The sequence below is a fragment of the Bombina bombina genome, chromosome 1 (genome assembly GCF_027579735.1).
Source record: "Bombina bombina isolate aBomBom1 chromosome 1, aBomBom1.pri, whole genome shotgun sequence".
Lineage (NCBI taxonomy): Eukaryota > Metazoa > Chordata > Amphibia > Anura > Bombinatoridae > Bombina > Bombina bombina.
In genome coordinates, this window is record NC_069499.1 from 60428398 (window position 1) to 60445290 (window position 16893).

Consider the following 16893-nt stretch of genomic DNA (forward strand, 5'->3'; position numbering starts at 1 on the left):
TCATAAAACATCCAGATGGTTTATATTATTTTGAGAATCTCTTGTATAAACCACCAACTTTACAAAAGGTAATTCTACAACAAAACCATGACTCAGTCCTTAATGGACATCCTGGAATACAAAATACATATGATTTGATTAAAAGGAAATTTTGGTGGCCTAAGATGTGGAGCTCAATAGAGGATTACGTTCAAAACAAAAAGGATCATAAAAAACCTTATGGATATTTAATGTCATTACCGATACCCGATCGACCATGGAAAGAAGTCGCTATGGATTTCATAGTAGAGTTGCCTAAATCAAAGACTTATACTACAATTTTAGTAGTTATCGATTTATTTACTAAGATGGCACAATTCTTGCCCATACAAGCTTTACCCATTGCATCTCAAACCGCGGAGTTGTTTTTATCACACATTGTAAAATTACATGGACTACCAACAAGTATTCTCACAGACCGTGGTAGCCAATTCACATCTAAATTTTGGCAATCCTTATGTGACAAATTGAATATCACAAGGAAACTTACAACATCATATCATTCGCAAACGAATGGCCAATGTGAACGCACCAACCAAACTTTAGAACAATATTTACGTGTTTTCTGTTCACAGCAACAAGATAAATGGGCTGAATATTTGGCAACTGCTGAGTTTGCCTATAATAACACCAAAAGTGATTCCACCCAGCTTTCCCCCTTTTTCGCCAATTATGGATTTCATCCTACTTATGATCTCCTACCCAATATGCATGCTCAATGTCCTACTGTTAACGACTTAGTTAATTCCATCGCTCAAAATTTTTAATTATTACAGGATAATATCACCCGGGCTCAATCCCGCCATCAACACTACTACAATTTACGCCGGCGACCAGCTCCGGATTACAAGGTCGGGATTTGGTCTGGTTATCCACCCGTGACATACGAATACCAGCTACGAAAGCCAAATTCAACCAGTTGTATATAGGGCCATTTCCCATAGAAAAAATAATTAACTCCAACGCTCTTGTACTACGGTTACCAGAAAGGTATCGCATACACCCTTCATTCCACGTTGCCATGATTAAACCTTATACTTCTGTCCGATCTGTTCCATCATCCATTCCGGATTCGGTTCAGTCCCTATCTGACAAAGAGGAGTATGAGGTCTCTGAAATTCTGGATTCTAGAGTGTTTCGGGGTGTACTTCAGTATTTAGTCCATTGGGAGGGGTATTCGTATGAGGAGGATTCTTGGGAGCCTGCCACTAACATTTCTGCCCCTCGTTTGGTCTCGCTTTTTCATCAGAGACATCCTGAGAGACCCTCTTTCTGAATCGTCTCCTGGACATAAAACCTGGAGGTTTTCCTTGCGTGGGGGACCTGTCATAATATCAGTATCTTTTTACAGCCTGTCCCTTTAATTATGCCTGTTGTGTTCCTTTATAAGCATCCTAGCTCCTTTGCTCGTTGCTTGTTATTGAGGAACCTCCCCTGGTTTCAATTGAGCCACTTACTGCTTTGTTCAGCTGCTTCCTGCAGCACTACCTGGAAGTCTGCCTACAGATTCAGTGTGCACCTGGACGCCTCCCCTATTCAGACTGGAGCTTTGCAGACAAACAGAAGCCTGCTGTTCTTTGGTCACAACACATCCTTTTTGTCAGCAGATTCCAGTAAGTACTTACTGCATTAACTATTCTACTACAGACTGTTGCTGTTTGAAGTCTCACTTTACTCAGTTGTTCCAGCTTCTGATATTATAACCAAGACCTTTGTTATCCTGCATGTGATTGAGGAATTGAAACAACCAGTTTACAAGTTCCTTTGCTTAATGCTCTTATTTTTTCTTTATGCTGTTAACATCGATGTAGCAAATTATCAGCATCTTATATTTTATATCTTTTCTGAGTCCACACTGTGATTATTACATTTGAAAATGTTACATTGTGGATCAATTACTAACCACTATATTAAGAATGTAATGTTAAAGTTAAACTTACATTCTGATAATGTGGGATATAAAAAGTCTGCAGTTAGTTTTTATTTCAAAACAGTATGTGAAGTAAAACTTAAGCAGAAACAACACTACTTAATTTTTTTCTATATATGTGACTAAATCTGCACATTTGATTCTTTTACCTAAGGAACAATTCTGATTATCAGCAGCTGTGACAACAGTTACTGTCCCTTTAAATTTCTCCTGACTGCCTATAAAACCCCATAGCTTCTCCAACACTTTGCTGGATTATTTTTCTAGACTCTGACGTTTCAAAGTCTTAGTGAGCCAATCCGGTTCTCACCTTACAGGAAGTCAGTTCTGCTTGTGGTCTCGCTTCTCCTTGCAAGCATCTGCATCCTATCTCACTCGCTGCCTGTCTGCACACGCTGCCACGTCATCAGCTACGGCCGCAACCGTTACCGCTCTCACAGTTCCAGCGGAGCAGTGGTAATCTCAGCTGCACTATTTCTCTGGCTTTAGACTGTCTACTTTAACAACTACCGCAGGTCGTATATATACAAACTGTTGAAGTACATATGTATATGAACGCTGTATCTCCTCTCATACTTACTTAAATCTGCAGTAATACTCCATATGTTATATTGTGATTTCTACCATTCTCCACGCCTTAGCATCTTGATACAGACTCCAGTGACTGTCTATCACTATTGCTCCTGGCATATATCAAACTCAGATTCTTTAACTACAAAACTTCCAGTTGTTTAAAGTTAATTCATCTGAAACATACTAACAATTGTTAACCAACTTAAGCAGTTGTATTTACTATTACATTTATATAACCTCAGATTCATCTTGCAGTTCTGAAGTTTTGGTAAAAACATTACTGTTATTGATCAGACTATTGTAAGGTGTGATACAGGACCATCTTGATCTTGGAGTTAAATGTCTTATACTGAAAATCATATTAAAAACATATATATGGGGGGCGTGTTCTAACAGCGGCTCTGTACAGTCACATTTTTCTGGAGCTCAGGGAGAGTGGTTTATAATCCGCTGATTATCAATCCACAAACACAGCATCCTACACCAACACGATAAATTTCGTGGTCTTAAGTGACAAACAACATAATTTAACTTTATTATATTTATTATGCTGTACGTATTACCCCAGGGTCAGAAGGAAAAACAAATTGAGGGCTGTAACAGCGGAGATCTCAAAGGCACCCCCCCCCGGTCTCCTGGGGTGCTCAACCAGAACTGTGCACATGCTAAACCACCTTGGAACCTTAAAAAATATACAGTACTATCTGTCTTCTCTGACAGAACTAACCTGCCAAATACCTTAACTATGCAGGAAGGAAAGATGGCGACCTTAGCAGTCGATACGAGGATTGAATACTCCATACCCCCGTAACACAAGATTCTATACTCCTCAAACTAGAGACATTTGCAGTGATACCTTCCATCTCACCAACAGGCACCTCGGAGCAACAACACATCGCCCATTAGCTTAATATGGCATCCGATCCGAATCTACACATGACTCAAGCAATAGAGTTAGTTCCTAACGCAGACAATGCTAAAGGCATACAGGGATCGATTATTAAAATGCCTCAATCTTGGGATCTTCCTGAAACGGTAAGAACACTAACTCGAACCATTCTTAGGCTGGAGTCAGAGCGGCTGCCCCTGGGTCTTGAGGGGGGGCCTTGGAGAGCCGCAGACTCAGTGTCAGTAAAACAGATGTCTTCGGGAAGACCCACAGACGCATTCTACGATCCCGTGTTGCTAGAAATAAATCCTAACATGCCATATGGCGCAACATGGAATCGGAGCAAGTTAAATATACAAAAAATAAAAGTTAATTTCCTACTGCAGATAAACTCCGGGGGCTGAGACTTCATGAATAACACAAAATTTTGGACAGCACTAAAGTTTTATTTGAGAAGCTGGAACGTTTTAATTTTCTACATGTTTTGAGGTTCTTTTATATATGAACTATTTGACAGCTTTAAAAGTTTTGTTAGAGAGGCTGGAATGATTTATTTCTACATGTTAAAAGGTTTGATTGCTTTAGAAAAATATAGTAATATCACCATGAATGTCCCTAAACTAAATTGTTCATGTGTGCATATTTAACTGTAGGTTTATAGGACCTCCATACATAATTTAATCAAGTGTCAATCCGGAACATTTCACATCTCTTGCCAATAGATAAAATACGTTTGGCACACATTATATACAAGTGTTTGGCCTTTCCTTGCGGGGGCGGCGTAAGGGAGGGCTTATACATGCCTAACATAGATACTGCCATTGTATAATTATAGGGATCTGTCACATATAACTTTCGAGGCATAGTACTAGTTAATTGAAAATTAAAACAAACATCTAAAACCCATATTAAAATATATATCTATATATTTACATAGGATAAAAAGGTGTGGCTATACTCTTAAGTTAATTTAGTCAGTTATGGTTATTTATTTTCAGATTATGGTTTTATTTGTTATGCCAAAGTAATTATTTGTATAACTGTATTCTTTATCCACAATGTGATTTTATTTCATATGTAATGTCCTCAATAAAAAACAAACAAAACATATATATGACACAATGTGGGTAAAAAAAAACTAATTATGCTTACCTGCTAATTTCATTTCCATCTGTGGGAGGAGAGTCCACTGCTTCATTCATTACTTGTGGGAAATAAGAACCTGGCCACCAGGAGGAGGCAAAGACGCCCCAGCCAAAGGCTTAAATACCCCCCCCCCCCTCCCCCAGTCATTCTGCCAAGGGAACAAGGAACAGTAGAAATATCAGGGTATAAATGGTACCAGAAGATTAACAATAAATTTAGGTCCGCCCACTGGAGAAAGGGGGGGGGGTGTGTGCAGTGGACTCTCCTCCCACAGATGGAAATGAAATTATCAGGTAAGCATAATTTATATTTTCCATCTTAATGGGAGGAGAGTCCACTGCTTCATTTATTACTTCTGGGAACAAATACCCAAGCTCTAGAGGACACTGAATGAAACAAACGGGAGGGTAAATTATACTGAGGGTACCACAGCCTGCAGAACCTACCTTTCTCCCAAAAGCTGCTTCCGCCGAAGCAAAAACGTCAAATTTATAAAATTTTGCAAAAGTATGCAAGGATGACCAAGTGGCCGCCTTACAAATCTGCTCCATAGAAGCCTCATTCTTAAAGGCCCAAGAAGACGCCACAGCTCTAGTCGAGTGAGCCGTAATCCTCTGAGGAGGCTTGTGTCCCGCTGTCTCATATGCCAGGCGGATCATACTCCTCAACCAAAAAGATAGAGAAGTGGCAGAGGCCCTCTGCGCCTTCCAGAATACACAACAAATAAGGATGACGTCTGTCTAAACTCCTTCGTGGCCTGAAGATAAAACTTCAAGGCCCTAACCACATCCAGATAATGAAGTAACCTCTCCTTCAAAGAAGTAGGGTTAGAACACAAGGAAGGAACTAATATTTCCTGATTGATGTTACAACTCAACACTACCTTGGGAAGGAATCCCAAGGCAGTGCAAAGAACAACCTTATCAGCATGAAAAACTAAGTAGGGAGGCTCACATTGCAAGGCCGCCAACTCAGAGACTCTGCGTGCCGATGCAATAGCCAATAACAACAGGACCTTCCATGAGAGAATCTTAATGTCAAGGGTATGCATAGGCTCAAACAGAGCCCCTGCAAACCTTAAGAACCAAGTTTAAGCTCCAAGGATGAGCCAGATTCCTGAAGACAGGTCTGATCCTAACCAGAGCCTGAACAAAGGACTGAATGTCAGGAAGCTCCACAAGCTTCTTATGCAACAGTACAGATAAAGCCGAGATCTGTCCCCTTAGGGAACTGGCGGCAAGACTTATCTAGACCGTCCTGAAGAAAGGCCAAATCCTGGATAACCTGACCTTATGGTAGATGTGTCTAGTGACCGGCTTCCTGGCATGAACGGGTGTGTCAATCACTCTTTCCGAAAAACCTCTCTTGGCTAAGACTAGTCGTTCAATCTCCACACAGTCAGCCACAGAGAATCAAAATTTTGATGTTGAAAGGGACCTTGAACTAGCAGATCCTTGCGACACGGTAACCTCCACGGCGGAGATGAGGACATCGCCACTAGATCCGCAAACCACGTCCCCTGCGGTCATGACGGAGCAATCAGAATAGTCAAAGCTTGCTCCTGCTTGATGTGGGCCACTACCCAAGCTAGAAGAGGCAACGGTGGAAATATGTAAATTAGGTTGAAGTCCAAGGCGTCTATCAGTTCCGCCTGGGGATCCCTGGATCGGGACCCGTACCTGGGTAGCTTGCAATTGAGTCTGGACACCATGAGATCTATCTTCGCCGTCCCCCATCTGCTGTAGATCTCTGCAAACATCTCGGGGTGGAGACCATTCTCCTGGATGAAACATCTGTCTGCTCAGAAAATCCACTTCCCAGTTGTCCACACCCGGAATGTGGATTGCTGAGAGTGAGCAATTGTGAGTCTCTGCCCAGTCCAGAATCTGAGATACTTCCCTCACTGCTAGGGAGCTTCTCGTCCCCCCTAGTGGTTTATGTAAGCCACTGAGGTTGTCCGATTGGAGTCTGATGAATCGGGATGACCCCAGAGGGGGCCAAGTCCTCAGTTCCAAAATATTTATAGGTAGACTCGACTCCTCTCGAGTCCATCTGCCTTGTGCCAGACTTGCATCCATGGTTACAATCTCCCAGGATGGTCTCAGAAAGGATGTCCCCTGAAACAACTGCCCCCCGGTCGGATCCACCAAGATAGGGACTCCCTGACTGGTCTGTCCAGAGATATCTGTTGGGACAAATCTGAATGATCGCCGTTCCATTGTCTCAACATGCACAGCTGAAGAGGTCTGAGATGGAACCTGGCAAATGGAATGACATTATACCATGAGCCCGATTACCTCTATACACCTGGTCACAGATGTCCTGGAGGATGTCTGAAGGGCTAGATAGTTGGACGCAAGCTTGCAACGTCTCTGATCTGTCAAAAATATCTTCATTGCTGAAGAATCCATTATCTTACCCAGGAACTCCACCCTGTTGCTGGGGACCAATTAACTTTTTCCTTCGTTTATCTTCCACCCGTGAGACCGAAGGAGGAGAGCTCTCGAGTGATTCTCCGCCAGACTGTAGGATGTAGCCTGGACCAGGATATCGTATAGATACGGTGCCACTGCAATCCCTCTGGCTCTTGCTACTGCGAGAAGAGCTCCCAGAACCTTTGTAAAGACCCTTGGGGCAGTCGCCACCCAAACGGAAGGGCCACAAACTGGAAGTGCTGGTCCAGGAAAAGGTTTGAATAATACACCAGACCTCTTTCTGCCAGAGGGACTGGGACGATTACCCTGAGAGATCCCTCACACACCCCATCAAGGCGTCTCTTTTATGGTCTTGAAGAGATGTTTGACAGGAGGAACCTGCTTCTGGGTGGATAACCTCCAGGACCCAAGGGTCTGTAACGTCTCCCTTCCAGGTCTCCACAAAAAGAGATAGTCTGCCCCCTACCTGATCCAAGGACGGGTCGGGGCCGCCCCTTCATGCCGATTGTGACTTGGTGGGCTTCTTGTTCTGCTTGGACTTGTTCCAAGAGTTAGTTGGCTTCCAAGATCCCTTGGATTGTTCAGATTTTTTTGCGGCATGCTGCTGGCGCCGAGACTTGTCTGCGCGAAAAGGACGAAAAGTAGATCCCTTAGGTTTGGCCTTCTTTTCCTGAGGTAAGAAGGTACCCTTGCCACCCATGACTGTAGATATGATATAATCCAGACTGTACTGTGAAGTCAGGATCAGACTGATATTCTTCAGGAAAGTTTTTCTCTGTGTAAGGCACATGTTGAGCAAAAGGAGGCTGCTTCTTGGGTGGTAACTAGCCATAGAACAAGCTATTATGCTATTGTTCGTTTCCAGGTTGAGCGCTTCTCTCTTTTTATTTATGCAAATTATGACATTTTGGGAAGTCTCCCCAAGTGTGATGCGGGAATCCAGACGTGGACCCGTTGCTCAGTGTGCCTAGAGGGATATGGCTGCACCTCACTGACGAGGCCCACAATAGGCCGAAACGTACGTCTGGGGTTTTGCTGTTTCTCTCGTTCAGAGAAGAATTGCCTGGTATTTCGGGGCTGGACTGGACTGTGAAGTCAGGATCAGACTGATATGCTTCAGGAAAGTTTTTCTCTGTGTAAGGCACATGTTGAGCAAAAAGAGGCTGCTTCTTGGGTGGTAACTAGCCATAGAACAAGCTATTATGCTATTGTTCGTTTCCAGGTTGAGCGCTTCTCTCTTTTTATTTATGCAAATTATGACATTTTGGGAAGTCTCCCTAAGTGTGATGCGGGAATCCAGACGTGGACCCGTTGCTCAGTGTGCCTAGAGGGATATGGCTGCACCTCACTGACGAGGCCCACAATAGGCCGAAACGTACGTATGGGGTTTTGCTGTTTCTCTCGTTCAGAGAAGAATTGCCTGGTATTTCGGGGCTGGACTGTACTGTGAAGTCAGGATCAGACTGATATGCTTCAGGAAAGTTTTTCTCTGTGTAAGGCACATGTTGAGCAAAAAGAGGCTGCTTCTTGGGTGGTAACTAGCCATAGAACAAGCTATTATGCTATTGTTCGTTTCCAGGTTGAGCGCTTCTCTCTTTTTATTTATGATAGAATCCAGGCCTGGGACAAACAAAACCTTCCCCTTGAATGGTAGGGAAAGCAAGCGAGACTTAGAAGTCATGTCAGCAGACCACAATTTTAGCCACAGAGCTCTGCGGGCTAAAACAGAAAACCCTGAAGTCTTAGCATTCAGGCAAATAATCTGCATGTTAGCATCACAAATGAACGAATGCGCTACCCCTAGGGCTTTGATTCAGTCTATAATCTCATCGAGGGGAGTCTCCACCTCGACCATTGCTGATAGTGTGTCACACCAGTTACTTAGCCACACCAGCCACCGCAGCAACTGCCGCTGGTTGGAAAACAAACCCCGTGAGTTGGAACATCTTCTGCAACATGAACTCCATCTTTTTATCCATGGGTTCCTTAAAAGAGGAACTATCCTCAAGCAGAATGGTCGTTCTCTTAGCAAGCGTGGAGATAACCCAATCCACCTTAAGGAAGGTTCCCCACAGTTCGAACTGCACGTCTGGAATGGGGAAAAGCTTTTTAAAAGACGAGGGAGAAAAAGGACGAACCCAGTTTCTCCCATTCATTCTTAATAATGTTCGCCATCTTGATAGGAACCGGGAAGGCCTGGGGCACTACTCTGTCCTTGTAAACCCTATCCAGTTTGGGGATCGAAGGTTCCTCGTGGAGTTTCAGTTCCGGAACCTCCAGCGTAGCAAGCACTTCCTGCAGCAGAAAACTCCAATGCTCCATCTTAAATTTGAAATCTGGTTCCTCCGCGGACGGAGGCCTAGAAGTAGCCAATTCCGATCCAGAAGCGACATTCTCCGATAAGTCGGAGTTGTCCTCCTTAGTGGATAATCTGTCTGAGACATTCAGCGGAGTCGAAGACCCCTGAGACGGATAGCAGTGCCATACCTTCCGCTTGCGCTTAGTAGGACGAGACATCGCATTTATGGCAGCAGAAACCGCCGTCTGTAACTGATAGGCGAAGTCTGGAGGCCAAAGGACCCCTCCCGCGGGAGGATTAGTAGTGCCCCGGGGGAACTGCTTGTGTAATCGGAGATGAATGTAGGGACGCACCTCGCGGGGCGGAGAACCCTCAGAGGTGGACAGCTCAGCCGTACTAAATACTTTATTCTTTCTTGATATAGCAATATTGTCAAAGCATGTGGAACAGAGTTGTGTCTGCGGTTCGATCGGAACCTCCTCACAGTATACACAGTTAATAGGTTTAGATAAAGAAGGAGTATCATCTAACATATCAGAGTCCTCCATAGCTTGCGCCTTTATTACGGACTTGATCAAATTAATTAATTAATGGCACCTTTGTATCCCAATGGCCGGGGCACTCACCACCTCCTATGACCCGGACTACAAGAAACAGCTTTCGTCTCCTCCGAACGCACATCGAGAAAGAGGAAGTTACAGAGGCCACACCTGGTCACATGGAGTGCCATGCAGGACCACCTCTGCACTCGAGAGACGTGCCAAAAAAAGCCTGCCTCAATCTCTCGCTAATGAACTGACTGTTCCACACTGACAGAGCCTCATCTCAAACAAGTGCAGCAGAAACCACAATAAATAATATTATGCATAATAAAATCACCCCTGTTCTATAACCCCCTTCCGAGGGTATTACCTTAGATTGACTGGGGGATGAGGGGAGTGCGGGAGGTATTTAAGCCTATGGTTGGGGTATCTTCCTGGTGGCCAGGTTCTTATTTCCCACAAGTAATGAATGAAGCAGTGGACTCTCCTCCCATTAAGATGGAAATGTAATACACACGCCATCAAGCATTATATGTCAGTCTCCCATGACCATAATTCAAAATCAAATGTTTTTTTGATCACAGTCAAATTCTCAGAAAAATTCTCGATACAAGGCCCTTTTTTCCATTTATCATATTCCACAGCTAAAAGAGTACACCAATAGTTTTAGAATGTAACATTGGTTTTAACTAAAAATAAATTCCATCTTCTAAATTTCAGTTACTAATGATTAAAAAATGTAGGAGGAGCAGATTACTATATTTTTAAAAATATATTCAAAGTTATGTCTATTTCCACTCCCCCTGTATCATGTGACAGCCATCAACCAATCACAAATGCAGACTGTGCGCACATTTTGTTAATGTCAGTAAAACAGATGTCTTCAGGAAGACCCACAGACGCATTCTACGATCCCGTGTTGCTAGAAATAAATCCTAACATGCCATATGGCGCAACATGGAATCGGAGCAAGTTAAATATACAAAAAATAAAAGTTAATTTCCTACTGCAGATAAACTCCGGGGGCTGAGACTTCATGAATAACACGTAATTTTGGACAGCACTAAAGTTTTATTTGAGAAGCTGGAACGTTTTAATTTTCTACATGTTTTGAGGTTCTTTTATATATGAACTATTTGACAGATTTAAAAGTTTTGTTAGAGAGGCTGGAATGATTTATTTCTACATGTTAAAAGGTTTGATTGCTTTAGAAAAATATAGTAATATCACCATGAATGCCCCTAAACTAAATTGTTCATGTGTGCATATTTAACTGTAGGTTTATAGGACCTCCATACATAATTTAATCAAGTGTCAATCCGGAACATTTCACATCTCTTGCCAATAGATAAAATACGTTTGGCACACATTATATACAAGTGTTTGGCCTTTCCTTGCGGGGGCGGCGTAAGGGAGGGCTTATACATGCCTAACATAGATACTGCCATTGTATAATTATAGGGATCTGTCACATATAACTTTCGAGGCATAGTACTAGTTAATTGAAAATTAAAACAAACATCTAAAACCCATATTAAAATATATATCTATATATTTACATAGGATAAAAAGGTGTGGCTATACTCTTAAGTTAATTTAGTCAGTTATGGTTATTTATTTTCAGATTATGGTTTTATTTGTTATGCCAAAGTAATTATTTGTATAACTGTATTCTTTATCCACAATGTGATTTTATTTCATATGTAATGTCCTCAATAAAAAACAAACAAAACATATATATGACACAATGTGGGTAAAAAAAAACTAATTAAGCTTACCTGCTAATTTCATTTCCATCTGTGGGAGGAGAGTCCACTGCTTCATTCATTACTTGTGGGAAATAAGAACCTGGCCACCAGGAGGAGGCAAAGACGCCCCAGCCAAAGGCTTAAATACCTCCCCCCCCCCTCCCCCAGTCATTCTGCCAAGGGAACAAGGAACAGTAGAAATATCAGGGTATAAATGGTACCAGAAGATTAACAATAAATTTAGGTCCGCCCACTGGAGAAAGGGGGGGGGGGTGTGCAGTGGACTCTCCTCCCACAGATGGAAATGAAATTATCAGGTAAGCATAATTTATATTTTCCATCTTAATGGGAGGAGAGTCCACTGCTTCATTTATTACTTCTGGGAACAAATACCCAAGCTCTAGAGGACACTGAATGAAACAAACGGGAGGGTAAATTATACTGAGGGTACCACAGCCTGCAGAACCTACCTTTCTCCCAAAAGCTGCTTCCGCCGAAGCAAAAACGTCAAATTTATTAAATTATAAAAAAAGTATGCAAGGATGACCAAGTGGCCGCCTTACAAATCTGCTCCATAGAAGCCTCATTCTTAAAGGCCCAAGAAGACGCCACAGCTCTAGTCGAGTGAGCCGTAATCCTCTGAGGAGGCTTGTGTCCCGCTGTCTCATATGCCAGGCGGATTATACTCCTCAACCAAAAAGATAGAGAAGTGGCAGAGGCCCTCTGCGCCTTCCAAAATACACAACAAATAAGGATGACGTCTGTCTAAACTCCTTCGTGGCCTGAAGATAAAACTTCAAGGCCCTAACCACATCCAGATAATGAAGTAACCTCTCCTTCAAAGAAGTAGGGTTAGAACACAAGGAAGGAACTAATATTTCCTGATTGATGTTACAACTCAACACTACCTTGGGAAGGAATCCCAAGGCAGTGCAAAGAACAACCTTATCAGCATGAAAAACTAAGTAGGGAGGCTCACATTGCAAGGCCGCCAACTCAGAGACTCTGCGTGCCGATGCAATAGCCAATAACAACAGGACCTTCCATGAGAGAATCTTAATGTCAAGGGTATGCATAAGCTCAAACAGAGCCCCTGCAAACCTTAAGAACCAAGTTTAAGCTCCAAGGATGAGCCAGATTCCTGAAGACAGGTCTGATCCTAACCAGAGCCTGAACAAAGGACTGAATGTCAGGAAGCTCCACAAGCTTCTTATGCAACAGTACAGATAAAGCCGAGATCTGTCCCCTTAGGGAACTGGCGGCAAGACTCTTATCTAGACCGTCCTGAAGAAAGGCCAAATCCTGGATAACCTGACCTTATGGTAGATGTGTCTAGTGACCGGCTTCCTGGCATGAACGGGTGTGTCAATCACTCTTTCCGAAAAACCTCTCTTGGCTAAGACTAGTCGTTCAATCTCCACACAGTCAGCCACAGAGAATCAAAATTTTGATGTTGAAAGGGACCTTGAACTAGCAGATCCTTGCGACACGGTAACCTCCACGGCGGAGATGAGGACATCGCCACTAGATCCGCAAACCACGTCCCCTGCGGTCATGACGGAGCAATCAGAATAGTCAAAGCTTGCTCCTGCTTGATGTGGGCCACTACCCAAGCTAGAAGAGGCAACGGTGGAAATATGTAAATAAGGTTGAAGTCCCAGGGTACTGCCAAGGCGTCTATCAGTTCCGCCTGGGGATCCCTGGATCGGGACCCGTACCTGGGTAGCTTGCAATTGAGTCTGGACACCATGAGATCTATCTTCGCCGTCCCCCATCTGCTGTAGATCTCTGCAAACATCTCGGGGTGGAGACCATTCTCCTGGATGAAACATCTGTCTGCTCAGAAAATCCACTTCCCAGTTGTCCACACCCGGAATGTGGATTGCTGAGAGTGAGCAATTGTGAGTCTCTGCCCAGTCCAGAATCTGAGATACTTCCCTCACTGCTAGGGAGCTTCTCGTCCCCCCTAGTGGTTTATGTAAGCCACTGAGGTTGTCCGATTGGAGTCTGATGAATCGGGATGACCCCAGAGGGGGCCAAGTCCTCAGTTCCAAAATATTTATAGGTAGACTCGACTCCTCTCGAGTCCATCTGCCTTGTGCCAGACTTGCATCCATGGTTACAATCTCCCAGGATGGTCTCAGAAAGGATGTCCCCTGAAACAACTGCCCCCCGGTCGGATCCACCAAGATAGGGACTCCCTGACCGGTCTGTCCAGAGATATCTGTTGGGACAAATCTGAATGATCGCCGTTCCATTGTCTCAACATGCACAGCTGAAGAGGTCTGAGATGGAACCTGGCAAATGGAATGACATTATACCATGAGCCCGATTACCTCTATACACCTGGTCACAGATGTCCTGGAGGATGTCTGAAGGGCTAGATAGTTGGACGCAAGCTTGCAACGTCTCTGATCTGTCAAAAATATCTTCATTGCTGAAGAATCCATTATCTTACCCAGGAACTCCACCCTGTTGCTGGGGACCAATTAACTTTTTCCTTCGTTTATCTTCCACCCGTGAGACCGAAGGAGGAGAGCTCTCGAGTGATTCTCCGCCAGACTGTAGGACGTAGCCTGGACCAGGATATCGTATAGATACGGTGCCACTGCAATCCCTCTGGCTCTTGCTACTGCGAGAAGAGCTCCCAGAACCTTTGTAAAGACCCTTGGGGCAGTCGCCACCCAAACGGAAGGGCCACAAACTGGAAGTGCTGGTCCAGGAAAAGGTTTGAATAATACACCAGACCTCTTTCTGCCAGAGGGACTGGGACGATTACCCTGAGAGATCCCTCACACACCCCATCAAGGCGTCTCTTTTATGGTCTTGAAGAGATGTTTGACAGGAGGAACCTGCTTCTGGGCGGATAACCTCCAGGACCCAAGGGTCTGTAACGTCTCCCTTCCAGGTCTCCACAAAAAGAGATAGTCTGCCCCCTACCTGATCCAAGGACGGGTCGGGCCGCCCCTTCATGCCGATTGTGACTTGGCGGGCTTCTTGTTCTGCTTGGATTTGTTCCAAGAGTTAGTTGGCTTCCAAGATCCCTTGGATTGTTCAGATTTTTTTGCGGCAGGCTGCTGGCGCCGAGACTTGTCTGCGCGAAAAGGACGAAAAGTAGATCCCTTAGGTTTGGCCTTCTTTTCCTGAGGTAAGAAGGTACCCTTGCCACCCATGACTGTAGATATGATAGAATCCAGACTGTACTGTGAAGTCAGGATCAGACTGATATTCTTCAGAAAAGTTTTTCTCTGTGTAAGGCACATGTTGAGCAAAAAGAGGCTGCTTCTTGGGTGGTAACTAGCCATAGAACAAGCTATTATGCTATTGTTCGTTTCCAGGTTGAGCGCTTCTCTCTTTTTATTTATGCAAATTATGACATTTTGGGAAGTCTCCCCAAGTGTGATGCGGGAATCCAGACGTGGACCCGTTGCTCAGTGTGCCTAGAGGGATATGGCTGCACCTCACTGATGAGGCCCACAATAGGCCGAAACGTACGTCTGGGGTTTTGCTGTTTCTCTCGTTCAGAGAAGAATTGCCTGGTATTTCGGGGCTGGACTGGACTGTGAAGTCAGGATCAGACTGATATGCTTCAGGAAAGTTTTTCTCTGTGTAAGGCACATGTTGAGCAAAAAGAGGCTGCTTCTTGGGTGGTAACTAGCCATAGAACAAGCTATTATGCTATTGTTCGTTTCCAGGTTGAGCGCTTCTCTCTTTTTATTTATGCAAATTATGACATTTTGGGAAGTCTCCCTAAGTGTGATGCGGGAATCCAGACGTGGACCCGTTGCTCAGTGTGCCTAGAGGGATATGGCTGCACCTCACTGACGAGGCCCACAATCGGCCGAAACGTACGTATGGGGTTTTGCTGTTTCTCTCGTTCAGAGAAGAATTGCCTGGTATTTCGGGGCTGGACTGTACTGTGAAGTCAGGATCAGACTGATATGCTTCAGGAAAGTTTTTCTCTGTGTAAGGCACATGTTGAGCAAAAAGAGGCTGCTTCTTGGGTGGTAACTAGCCATAGAACAAGCTATTATGCTATTGTTCGTTTCCAGGTTGAGCGCTTCTCTCTTTTTATTTATGCAAATTATGACATTTTGGGAAGTCTCCCTAAGTGTGATGCGGGAATCCAGACGTGGACCCGTTGCTCAGTGTGCCTAGAGGGATATGGCTGCACCTCACTGACGAGGCCCACAATCGGCCGAAACGTACGTATGGGGTTTTGCTGTTTCTCTCGTTCAGAGAAGAATTGCCTGGTATTTCGGGGCTGGACTGTACTGTGAAGTCAGGATCAGACTGATATGCTTCAGGAAAGTTTTTCTCTGTGTAAGGCACATGTTGAGCAAAAAGAGGCTGCTTCTTGGGTGGTAACTAGCCATAGAACAAGCTATTATGCTATTGTTCGTTTCCAGGTTGAGCGCTTCTCTCTTTTTATTTATGATAGAATCCAGGCCTGGGACAAACAAAACCTTCCCCTTGAATGGTAGGGAAAGCAAGCGAGACTTAGAAGTCATGTCAGCAGACCACAATTTTAGCCACAGAGCCCTGCGGGCTAAAACAGAAAACCCTGAAGTCTTAGCATTCAGGCAAATAATCTGCATGTTAGCATCACAAATGAACGAATGCGCTACCCCTAGGGCTTTGATTCAGTCTATAATCTCATCGAGGGGAGTCTCCACCTCGACCATTGATGATAGTGTGTCACACCAGTTACTTAGCCACACCAGCCACCGCAGCAACTGCCGCTGGTTGGAAAACAAACCCCGTGAGTTGGAACATCATCTGCAACATGAACTCCATCTTTTTATCCATGGGTTCCTTAAAAGAGGAACTATCCTCAAGCGGAATGGTCGTTCTCTTAGCAAGCGTGGAGATAACCCAATCCACCTTAAGGAAGGTTCCCCACAGTTCAAACTGCACGTCTGGAATGGGGAAAAGCTTTTTAAAAGACGAGGGAGAAAAAGGACGAACCCAGTTTCTCCCATTCATTCTTAATAATGTTCGCCATCTTGATAGGAACCGGGAAGGCCTGGGGCACTACCCTGTTCTTGTAAACCCTATCCAGTTTGGGGATCGAAGGTTCCTCATGGAGTTTCAGTTCCGGAACCTCCAGCGTAGCAAGCACTTCCTGCAGCAGAAAACGCCAATGCTCCATCTTAAATTTGAAATCTGGTTCCTCCGCGGACGGAGGCCTAGAAGTAGCCAATTCCGATCCAGAAGCGACATTCTCCGATAAGTCGGAGTTGTCCTCCTTAGTGGATAATCTGTCTGAGACATTCAGCGGAGTCGAAGACC